Below are 10,360 nucleotides of genomic sequence, written 5' to 3'. Positions count from 1 at the left end.
CATGGATGAGCTACTAACTATATTTTTTAGAGGTAATATCCACATGAATGAGATCACAGATTTGAATATGCTGAGGATTTTCATCTGCAACAATAGTAGAACCATCACAGTTAGACCATCTTCTGTACCTGACTTGCTGATTAAGGAAAAATGCCATTTAAGTTTAAGTCAGGAAAAACAGCTGGACCTTATCATGAATATACAACAAAAATCTATTTTGAAGACCACATAAACTTACGAACACAAAGGAAATGAATCTCAAGATATCTCAGAGAGGATATAGTTCTAAAACAATGGAAAAAGATCATGGACTATATCTTTCCTAAGGAAGAAAAAAAAGGTTAGGTGTGGATATGGGTGGATGACATCAGCTGCTGCTGACCTATGGATCTGCTTTTTTGTTGCTACAAAGATCCTTATGATGATGATTTTCATATATATGTATATATATATATATCTTCAATGAAAATATAAGGTGGCAGGATTTTGAATAATTTTCTGTAGTAGAATTCAATGGAGTTCATTGTTACAACAATGCAACTATATAGAATATAAATTTTTACTATGCTTATTGACTTCAGAAAAGCACTTGATTGGGTAAAACAAAGTGCAGCCTTGAATACTCAGAGAAGATTACTCTTATACATGCTTCAGTACCATGGAAGACACCACAATGGATAAGTCTATAGAGATAATTCTACTAAAATTCTGCTGAATATGGCTATTCAGCAAGGTACAAAATAAGGAAATGTTATTTGCTAAAGGTATTCACTCATGACTAGAAAAGGAAATGGCAAACCATTCCCATATCTTTGCCAAAACCCCCCAAAAGTGTTGGATGTAACTAAAACGACTGAACAACAATAAAAATTCACCCATGTCATGAAAGATATCCTACATAAATTCTCCCATTGCAAAGCATGACTTTTTTTTTGTGTTTTTTTTTTAAACCCTTGTACTTCGGTGTATTGTCTCATAGGTGGATGATTGGTAAGGGTGGGCAATGGGGGTCAAGTGACTTGCCCAGGGTCACACAGCTGGGAAGTGGCTGAGGCTGGGTTTGAACCTAGGACCTCCTGTCTCTAGGCCTGACTCTCACTCCACTGAGCTACCCAGCTGCCCCCACAAAGCATGACTTTTTAAAACATTTGTACTCTCTGATGATTTGCTCCTAATTTCAATGAGCTTTAGAAAAACACAAAACCTGAGTGAAATCCATAATATTATGAAAGAAAACAACATAACTAGACATCTCATAAAAAGGATGAAAATAAGAATATTTTGGATATCATGACATCATGTCATTGAATCTTATTCAATTTCTGACATCAGTACATGCATAGGGGCACCTTGGTCATTAAGTGGATAGAGTGTTGGGCCTGAAGACAGGAAGACCCAAGCTCAAATTTAGTCTCAGACACTGACTAGTTATGTGATCCTAAGAAAGTCTATTGACCTCTGTTTGCCTCAGTTTCCTCACCTTAAAATGGGGATAATAACAGCACCAAACCTGAAGGGTCATTGTGAGGATCCTATTTGATTATATTCATCATGTGCTTAGCACAATACCTGGCACATAGTAGGTGCTATGTGAATATTTACTTCCTCTTTCCCCCTGAAGATGGAAAATTAACTGGTGTTGGAAATGAGAAGGATGAGGTCAAAGTGGATTATGTTGGGAAACTGAACTATTCTTTTGTTTTAATTATCAAAAATTATTCACTGCCACTGATCCAACCATTCTGGAAGGCAATTTGGAACTATGCTCAAAGGGCTATAAAAGAATGCCTGCCCTTTGATCCAGCCATACCATTGTTGGGTTTGTACCCCCAAAGAAATCATTGATAAACAGACTTCTACAAAAATATTTATAGCTGAGCTTTTTGTGGTAACAAAAAACTGAAAAATGAGGGTATATCCTTCAATTGGGGAATGGCTGAACAAATTGTGGTATAGGCTGGTGATGGAATACTATTGTGCTCAAAGGAATAATAAACTGGGGGAGTTCCAGGTGAATTGGAAAGACCTCCAGGAACTGATGCACAGTGAAAGGAGCAGAGCCAGAAGAACATTGTACACAGAGACCAATACACTATGGTAAAATAGAATATATTGGAATTCTGTACTAGCAGCAATGCAATTACCAAGGACAATTCTGAGGGACTTATGGTAAAGAGCACTACCCACATTCAGAGGAAGAATTGCAGGAGTGGAAACACAGAAGAAAAACAACTGCTTGAACACATGGGTTGAGGCGGACATGATTGGGGATGTAGACTCGAAACTACCACACCAATGCAACTATCAACAATTTTGAAATAGGTCTTGATCAATGACACATGTTAAAACCAGTGGAAATGCGCATTGGCTATGGTGGGGGTGTGTGGAGGGGGTGAAGGGGAAAGTAAGAGCATGAATCATGTAACCATGTTAACTTTTCTAAAAAAGATATTATTAAATGTTAAAAAAATTATTCACTGCCACCAAAACTAATTTTTAATATCAACATTTTTCAGTTGATTCTATTTGTTTATGAAGCAGAGAATACTATAATATCACAAAAGTTAAAATTGCAGATACTTCCAAGGGCAATGGAAAGGTATTATATGTATGGGACAGAATGTGCTGCTCAATATGACATACAAGATGAGCAGCATGAACATATTTTATCCATGATACTAGACATGTATACATCTGGCACTTCATCAACCATTATCTATATATACATGTAAGTATGTAGATACATATATCCATCCATCTAGCCATCTCTCTATCTATATCTGTTTATATGTCTGTCTGTCAGGTTATTTATTTTCTGGAGGAAGGAATCAGATTTATGATTTTACCTGGTTCAGGTGTGAGGGAGAATCTCTGGTCAGGTAGTTACTCCTCTAATCTCATGGTGGATTAGAGTGAAGGCTTGACTATTCATTATCAGTGGCCAAGTTCAGTAGCCTAGCCTGGTTAGAGGACAATCCTTAGATTTAAAAACAAACTAACTGCTAACATTGTAGATTACAGCCTACTGATTCACTCATGGATGGGAGCTCCTGAACATGAGGAGCCAATACCCTCTCTGTTACTTTCCATCCTTCCTTTATTAAATTCATCTACTCATCTTCATGATGCTTCTGCTGATCCCTCCATGTTGCCTGGAAGGGAAGATGCAAAGCCTCTCTATCAAAGGTCATTTGCATGAATGTAGTTAGGTAGGTAGATTGCCTTTTGATGGTAAACAATTTTATGTATATAGGAGGGTGGATTAAATAATGTCTTTTTCACAAGAAATGTAAATGTTCATTAGTTAGTCACTGGAACTTCCACTTATAGGATCTATAATAGAGTATCCTTTCCCTTACTAGTTTTTGGGGCAACCCATTGTTTTATTTAATATAAATGTTTCTTCTACAAACTGTTTCTCGGTTTTCCTTATATAAATGTGGATTGTTTGCTGCTTCCTAGCAAGTGAGAGTTCTATCACATTGGTGATCACCTTGGGAAACTCTTTTAGGCCTTTGTTTTTTCTTCTGCCTTAGATTTTGAATTTCCTATCTTTAGTTGAATATATAAAACAATTTGAAAATTCAGCTGTAAGAATTGAGGGAGAAGGAGAGGAAGAGAGACAGAGAGAGAAGAGACAGAGCCAAGAGACAGACAGAATAAGGCAGAGAGATTATACCTTCTTATGACACTAGTAGTAATAATCCACCATGATAGAAAGCACAAAGCACTGTGTTTTTGAGTGTGAAGGTGTGCCCTCCTGCAACTTAAATAGGAAAAGATCATATTCTGTTGAAAATATACCTACTGAGATAATTCAATTTCATTTGTAAAAATGTGGCTTTATCCAGAAATTGTCAGTGATATGATAAAGCTAATTAAGACATGCATGGTGTTAACAGTTTCATTAGAGGAGATAATATTGCACAAGAAAAATAAGAAATCATTATGATGAATGTTTCAACATTACATTACATGTTAATGAAGTGTAAATGATCTAATTATTTTTGAAAGAATACAGATTCGATTAAACTGTCGGAATTAAATTGGAAAGGACAGCCTATTGTACTTTTTATGTACAGACAAGTTAACGTTAATTAGGCACAATCTACAGGAACAAATGAGGCACAACCCTCAGTGAACAATCATGTATCCATTGCTCAAGGCAGGTTTCATAAAGAAATATATTAGGGGAAAAATTGTAAGTCAATTAAATACAGTGCTATAGCAGTGGGAGGGAAAATGAGGAAAAATCTCAGCTTCTTCCTCTTACATTTTGAATGTGTTTATAGAGCAATCACCCTGCTAGTGCTGCTCTACCAGGCATTTCAAAGAGTTGAAATGCTGGAAGGGACCTCAAAGGTCATCTATGCTTCACACATATCAAAACAGGAATCCCTTTTTACACTCACTCATCAAGTCATTACTTAGCATCTGTGTGAATATCTCTAGTGACTAAAAACTCACAACATCCTTAAGTATATCAATTCCACTTTGTTCAGTCATTTCAGTCCTGGATGAAGCTTTATGATCCCCTGTGACATTTTCTTGGCAAAGACACTGAAATGGTTTGCCATTTCCTTCTCCATCTCATTTTACAGATGAGAAAATTGAGGCAAATGCAATTTCAGTGACTTGACCAGGGTCACCCAGCTGGTAAGTGTCCGAGCCAGATTTGAATTCAGGAAGATGAGTCTTTCTTCACTTCAGACCTCATATTCTATCCACTGTATCACTTACGTGATAATTATGAGGAAAATTTTAATTGTATTGAGCAGAATCTTGGCTTTCTCTACTTCTATCTGTTGTTCCTAGTTTTCTCTTTTGGGGTAAAAAGAACCTTGTAGAATTCCTTTGCTACATGATAACACTTTAGTTATTTTAAGACAGCTATCATTTGACCTTGAACACCTCTTCTTCCCCCTGGTTAAATATTTGTACTCCCTCAAGTTAGGCAGGATATGGCATGACTTTGATTGTACTGATCATCCACTGAAAATGTTTCTCCTTTGGACCTGTTCCAGTTTGTCAGAATCTTTTTGAAAATATCATACCCATTTCTAAATAGTGTTCCAGATATGGCATAATTGAGGTGGAGAGCAGTTGCTTTCTACTTTTAAAATCTGGATTTTATGACTTGATTATTGCAATCTAAAATTAGTTTGATGTTCGTTATCACTTCATTGATATCTTGAGCTTGCAGCCTATGGAAACACTGAGATCTTATTCATATGCACCTTTTGTATATGGTCCAGCTATATTTGCCCTGCCCTGTTCTTGAGCAAATGTTTTTTGAAACCAAATGTAAAAATTTATATTTTCCCTATTCGATTTCTTATTAGATATGCTTTATCATTCTAGCCTGTTAAAATTTTTATTTCTCTGTTCCATTAGTTATTAAAATAACCAGCTAAACCCACTTCATGTCATCTGCAAATCGGATAGGTCCGTCATCTAGGCTTTTATTTAAATCATTAATAAAAGTGCTAAATAGAACATCCGAGCTCAAATGCCTTTGATCTATTACATTGGAGATCTTGGTGAAGGATGGCAATGATGCATTACTCACCGGCTCTGTTTATTCAACCAATTCTAGATCCACTTTCTAATCTATGTCTCTACATCTTGTCTACAAAGATATTAAGAAATACTTTTTGAAATATGTTACTGATATACAGATTTTTATGGGCAATTAGGTGGTACAGTGGATAGAATATCAGGCTTGGAAATAGGAAGACTCGTCTTTTTTAATTCAAATCCAGTTTCAGACACTTACAAACTGTGTGACTACAAAAGTCACTTAACTCAATTTGCCTCAGTTTCTTTATCTGTAAAATAATCTGGAGAAGGAAATGCCAAACCACTTTAGTATCTTTGCCAAAAAAATGCCATAAGGGATGAAAGAGTTGGATGCAACTGAAATAACTGAACCACAAACAGCATTTTTTATACCTAAAGAATTACTTGTGCGCTCTCTCTCTCTCTCTCTCTCTCTCTCTCTCTCTCTCTCTCTCTCTCTCTCTCTCTCTCTGTCTCTCTGTTTGTATGTGTGTGTGTAATGTGGTGGAGTGGAATGTAATTTATAATTTTTTTGCATAGAGATGTCTTGAAAAGAATTTTTTTTTAAATTTATCACTTTAGTGAGTTGCCTGGGGGCACTGAAAGGTTAAGTGAGCCAGTATCTGTGAGCAGGAGGACTTGAATACAGGCTTTCCTGACCTGGCTATTTATCCTATGTCATGCTATCTCTCTTATGATCTAATAACTGTCCAAAAAGAAATAGGGTTCATCAGATACAACCTGAACTTACTCAACCCATGGTAGATTCTTGCTCACCTTTCTAAATTATGATAATAAATCCATTTATTAATTTTTAAAAAAACCTAGGTGTCTGAGAACAGATTTGAACCCAGAATCTATCTCCAGGTCTGGCTCTCTATCTACCCAGCTCCTCCTTTTAATAACTTTTAAAAAAAGAAGTTTTGATGGTTAAAAGTCAATCTCACTAGTTTCACTCTACTTAGTATTCAATAACAACACCAGACTTATTGTATTTTGGACATCATCTTTATGGTACCAAGATAATAATTTGTATTATCTTTTGTTTCCTATCCCTCCATTTTCATATTAAATATACATGCATATAGTTATATATCTAAATATGTACATATCTTTAAAATCCAAATTAATAAATGAGTTCCCTGTAGGTCCATTCACAGAATTGGAGATCTAGAAATGACAGAGTATTCAAAGACCATTGAGTCCAATGCTCTCATTTAATAGATGAGGAAAATTAGTCAGGAAGAACAAGTGACTTGATCACAGGTAGTAAGCATGAGAGGTGAAATTCAAACACAGATCTAATGAAACCAAAGGTAGTGCTTTTTTAAAATCTAGCTTATTTTCTTCCTTACTGTATTTATTTGTATTCATATTAATACATACATACATAGATATATTGTTTGCTTGCTTGTTTTTTCCCCTTGAGAGCATCCCATCCTTCTTGGTCTGGTTTCTCTAGAATGTCAGATTATGGTAGCCTATCTACTTTTTCTTTGAAAGGCTTTTTCTCTGAAAGAATAGAACATAAGTTTGGGATTTCATAAATGATTTTAGAAGGCATTATAATTTCATCAAAGGTCCATGTTGCTAGTGTTGGTAGATGTGTTTTCTCATTGAGTGCTTCTTTATATGGAAAACAAGTGAGTGACTGAGAGGCATAGGTGGGCTACTTATTGAATTTGTGGTTGACTCTATGTAGACCCAAAAGGCTTAATCAAGATCCAAAAAGATGTTGGCAGGTTGGAATGACAAGACAAATCTAATATGGTGAAATTGAATAGGAAGAAGTTTAAAGTCCTTTTCCATTAACATCGTCCCCCAATCCTTAAATGTCTTGCCAGCTTTGTACAAGTTCTGGCAGGTCCTACCATGTTGGAAGGATTTCCAATATGACCCAAGTGCCAGACTGTTTGCATGAATCATCTGAGGACTAACTTAGATAAGTTTGAAAGGCTCATGATCAGATTGGATGGATGTAAGGTGATAAGTTTTTCAAGCATAGAAACACTCAAATATCATCTACTCTGGTAGCTAAGTGGCACAGTGGATTGAGTGCTAGACTTGGAATTAGGAAGAACTGATTATGGTGGTGTACTATATATAGTGTCATAAGAAATGATGAATCAATGAACATTTTGAAAAAAACATGGAAAGACTTACATGAAATTACAAAGAGTGAAATGAGCAGAACCAAGAAAACATTATATATAGCAACAAAAATATTGTTTGAAGAATGACTTGTATGTATACCTTCAGAGAAAGAAATAATAAATTTAATTAAGACATAGTTTTATATATACAAATATCTTTTTGTCAAATGATGCCTTTTCTGATGGGGGAGAGAAGGGTATTTTAATGTAAGAAACAAATAAATAAGTTGAAAAAGTAAACAAACAATAATAAGAAAAGGAAGAACTGAGCTTAATAGTCAGTAAATAGCAGGCATTTAAAAAGCATCTCCTATGTGCCAGAAACTATGCTGGGTGTTGGTGATATAAATGCTCAAAAAAAGACATAGTCTCTCTCCTCTCAAGGAGCTTATACTCTAAATAGGGAACACAGAATATAAAAAGAAACTGAAAGAGGGAGAAAGAGGAGCAGTTAGAGAAGTCTTAGCTCGACTCCTTCCTTGAACAGAGATTTGAAGTCCATAGCTCCATTATCCAATCAGAGAAGCAGACAACTGTAAAGAAATGGGGAATCAAAGTTGATGAGAACTTACAGGATGACAAGATGTCCCCAACAATGTATTTCTTGGGTGAAGACATTAGTCAGAGAAATCCTAAAGTAGGAAGCATGTTGTCAAACTGGAGTATATTCAGAGAAGTGTGAACAGAGAGAGCAATGAAATCAAAATCTTTAGACATGAAGATTAGTTGAAAGAAGGACACATGTTTAATATGGTCAAGACTTCTAAGGCAGAAATGGTAGCTGTCTTTAAGAATTTGAAGTACTCTAATGTAGACTAGAGATTGATTTGTTTTGCATAGCTCAAGAGGTCATATCTAGGAGCAAAAGGTGGAAATTGTAGAAAATGATTTTTAGCTCAATATCAGTAAAAAGTGTCCCAATCATTAGTACTATCCCATAGTGGAAAGAGGTGCCTCCGGAGGTACAAAGTTCAATTCAATTCAATTTCAGTCAATTTAATTTAATTTAATTCTTTCAGTCAATCAATCAATCTACTAGTATTTGTTAAGTGCTTACTATATGCCAAGCATTGTGCTAAGTACTAAGTAATAATAAAAGCAAAACCAATCCAAGTTCTCAAGGAGTTTACATTCTAGTTGGGGAGATGGCAAGAAAGTAATTAGGCAATGCAAAATGTAAGCACAGTAAATGGAAAATATCCTCAGACATCTATCTAGGTGCAATAGAGGCTAGAGCACTGGGCTTAGAATTAGGAAGACTCATCTTCCTGAGTTCAAATCCAGTCTCAGACACTTACTAGTCCTGTGACTTTGGATGAATGTAAGCTGATGAGTTTTTCAACCACAGAAATACTCAAATGCCATCTACTATAGTAGCTAAGTGCCACAGTGGGATAGAGTTAATGGACAACAAACATTTTAAAATCATCTCCTATGTGCCAGAAACTATGCTAGGTGCTTTCTTCATTTGTAAAGTGAATGAGAGAAGGTAATGGCAAACCCCTCAAAATGAATGAACAATCTTTAAGTGAAGGTCAGGAGTAGCCAGGAGTACTGGGAAAGTCTTGCTTTTTAGTAGCATTTGAGTTGTCTTTATTTTTTTCAGTCAGTAAAAATCTGCCTTTTCTTATTCCCACCTAATACCCAATTGTGGAGTACCTAGAATTTGAGCAGACATTGAAGATGCCAAGTTCTTCCACTGCATCCTGCTTCACTGGACTTTAGTGACTCTGGAAAAGAGAGTGAGGCTAATGACTTTGTGCAACTATGCCTCACTTAAATCCAATTCATGCATAAATCAAAATATTACCTAGTGATGCCACTGATCCTCTTTGAAATGAAGGTTGAGCAACACCCATGCCCTCTTCCCTGCCTGCTCCCCCAACCCAAACCCCTGTTTTAAAAGAAATTTTATATATATATATATAATGTATATGATATGATAAAGAATATAAATTTCTGCATTAGCCATGTCCCAAACAAATGTGAAAGAAGCATGTTTAAGGTGTATGGAAGGGGGGAACAATGCATGTCTCTGGGGTTATCTGATGATGTCATAAAACTTATCCCACAAGGGCTACTGTCTTCTGAGTCTGCTTTCTTTTGGCCTTGTTTGGCCTATAGTCTTTGCTGGATGTTTCATCATTATTCTGCATTGCTACTGTTCATCACGCTCTGCAGAATGTGGACACTGTCGCTTTTGCTCACTGTGACCAAGTGTAGGCAAGGGATTGTGGAATTACTTTTGGTGTCCAGTTTCTGACTTCAACATTTGAAATCTGCTCTTGAGGTACTGAAAATTTCTGCTATAGGCTTTGTTTGTTTTTTATTTTAGGGAAGCAAGGGACCCAGCACACCCAGTAGTGCTACTAGGGAAAAGTGCCTTCATGGCTTTTTCTTACTAGGAAGTCTGTTTGTTTCTTTAAGATTTGGTCAGACAGGATATGTCTTCTTCAGAAGGAGATTCTTCACCCCAGGCACCAAGTTCTATGGAGTTAGGAGCAGTTGCTCCAGATAATTCATGCCTTCAGGCTGAAAACTATCTTTAATGGATGTATTTCCTGGTCACCTGTTTTCTTATCAGAGGCATCAATCTCAAATAGGATTAGAAATTCTAAGTGGCTCCCTGCTGAATTTCCAGTGACTAA

This window comes from Gracilinanus agilis, chromosome 1 (assembly GCF_016433145.1).
Source record: "Gracilinanus agilis isolate LMUSP501 chromosome 1, AgileGrace, whole genome shotgun sequence".
Taxonomy (NCBI): domain Eukaryota; kingdom Metazoa; phylum Chordata; class Mammalia; order Didelphimorphia; family Didelphidae; genus Gracilinanus; species Gracilinanus agilis.
This window is presented reverse-complemented; position numbering follows the sequence as displayed.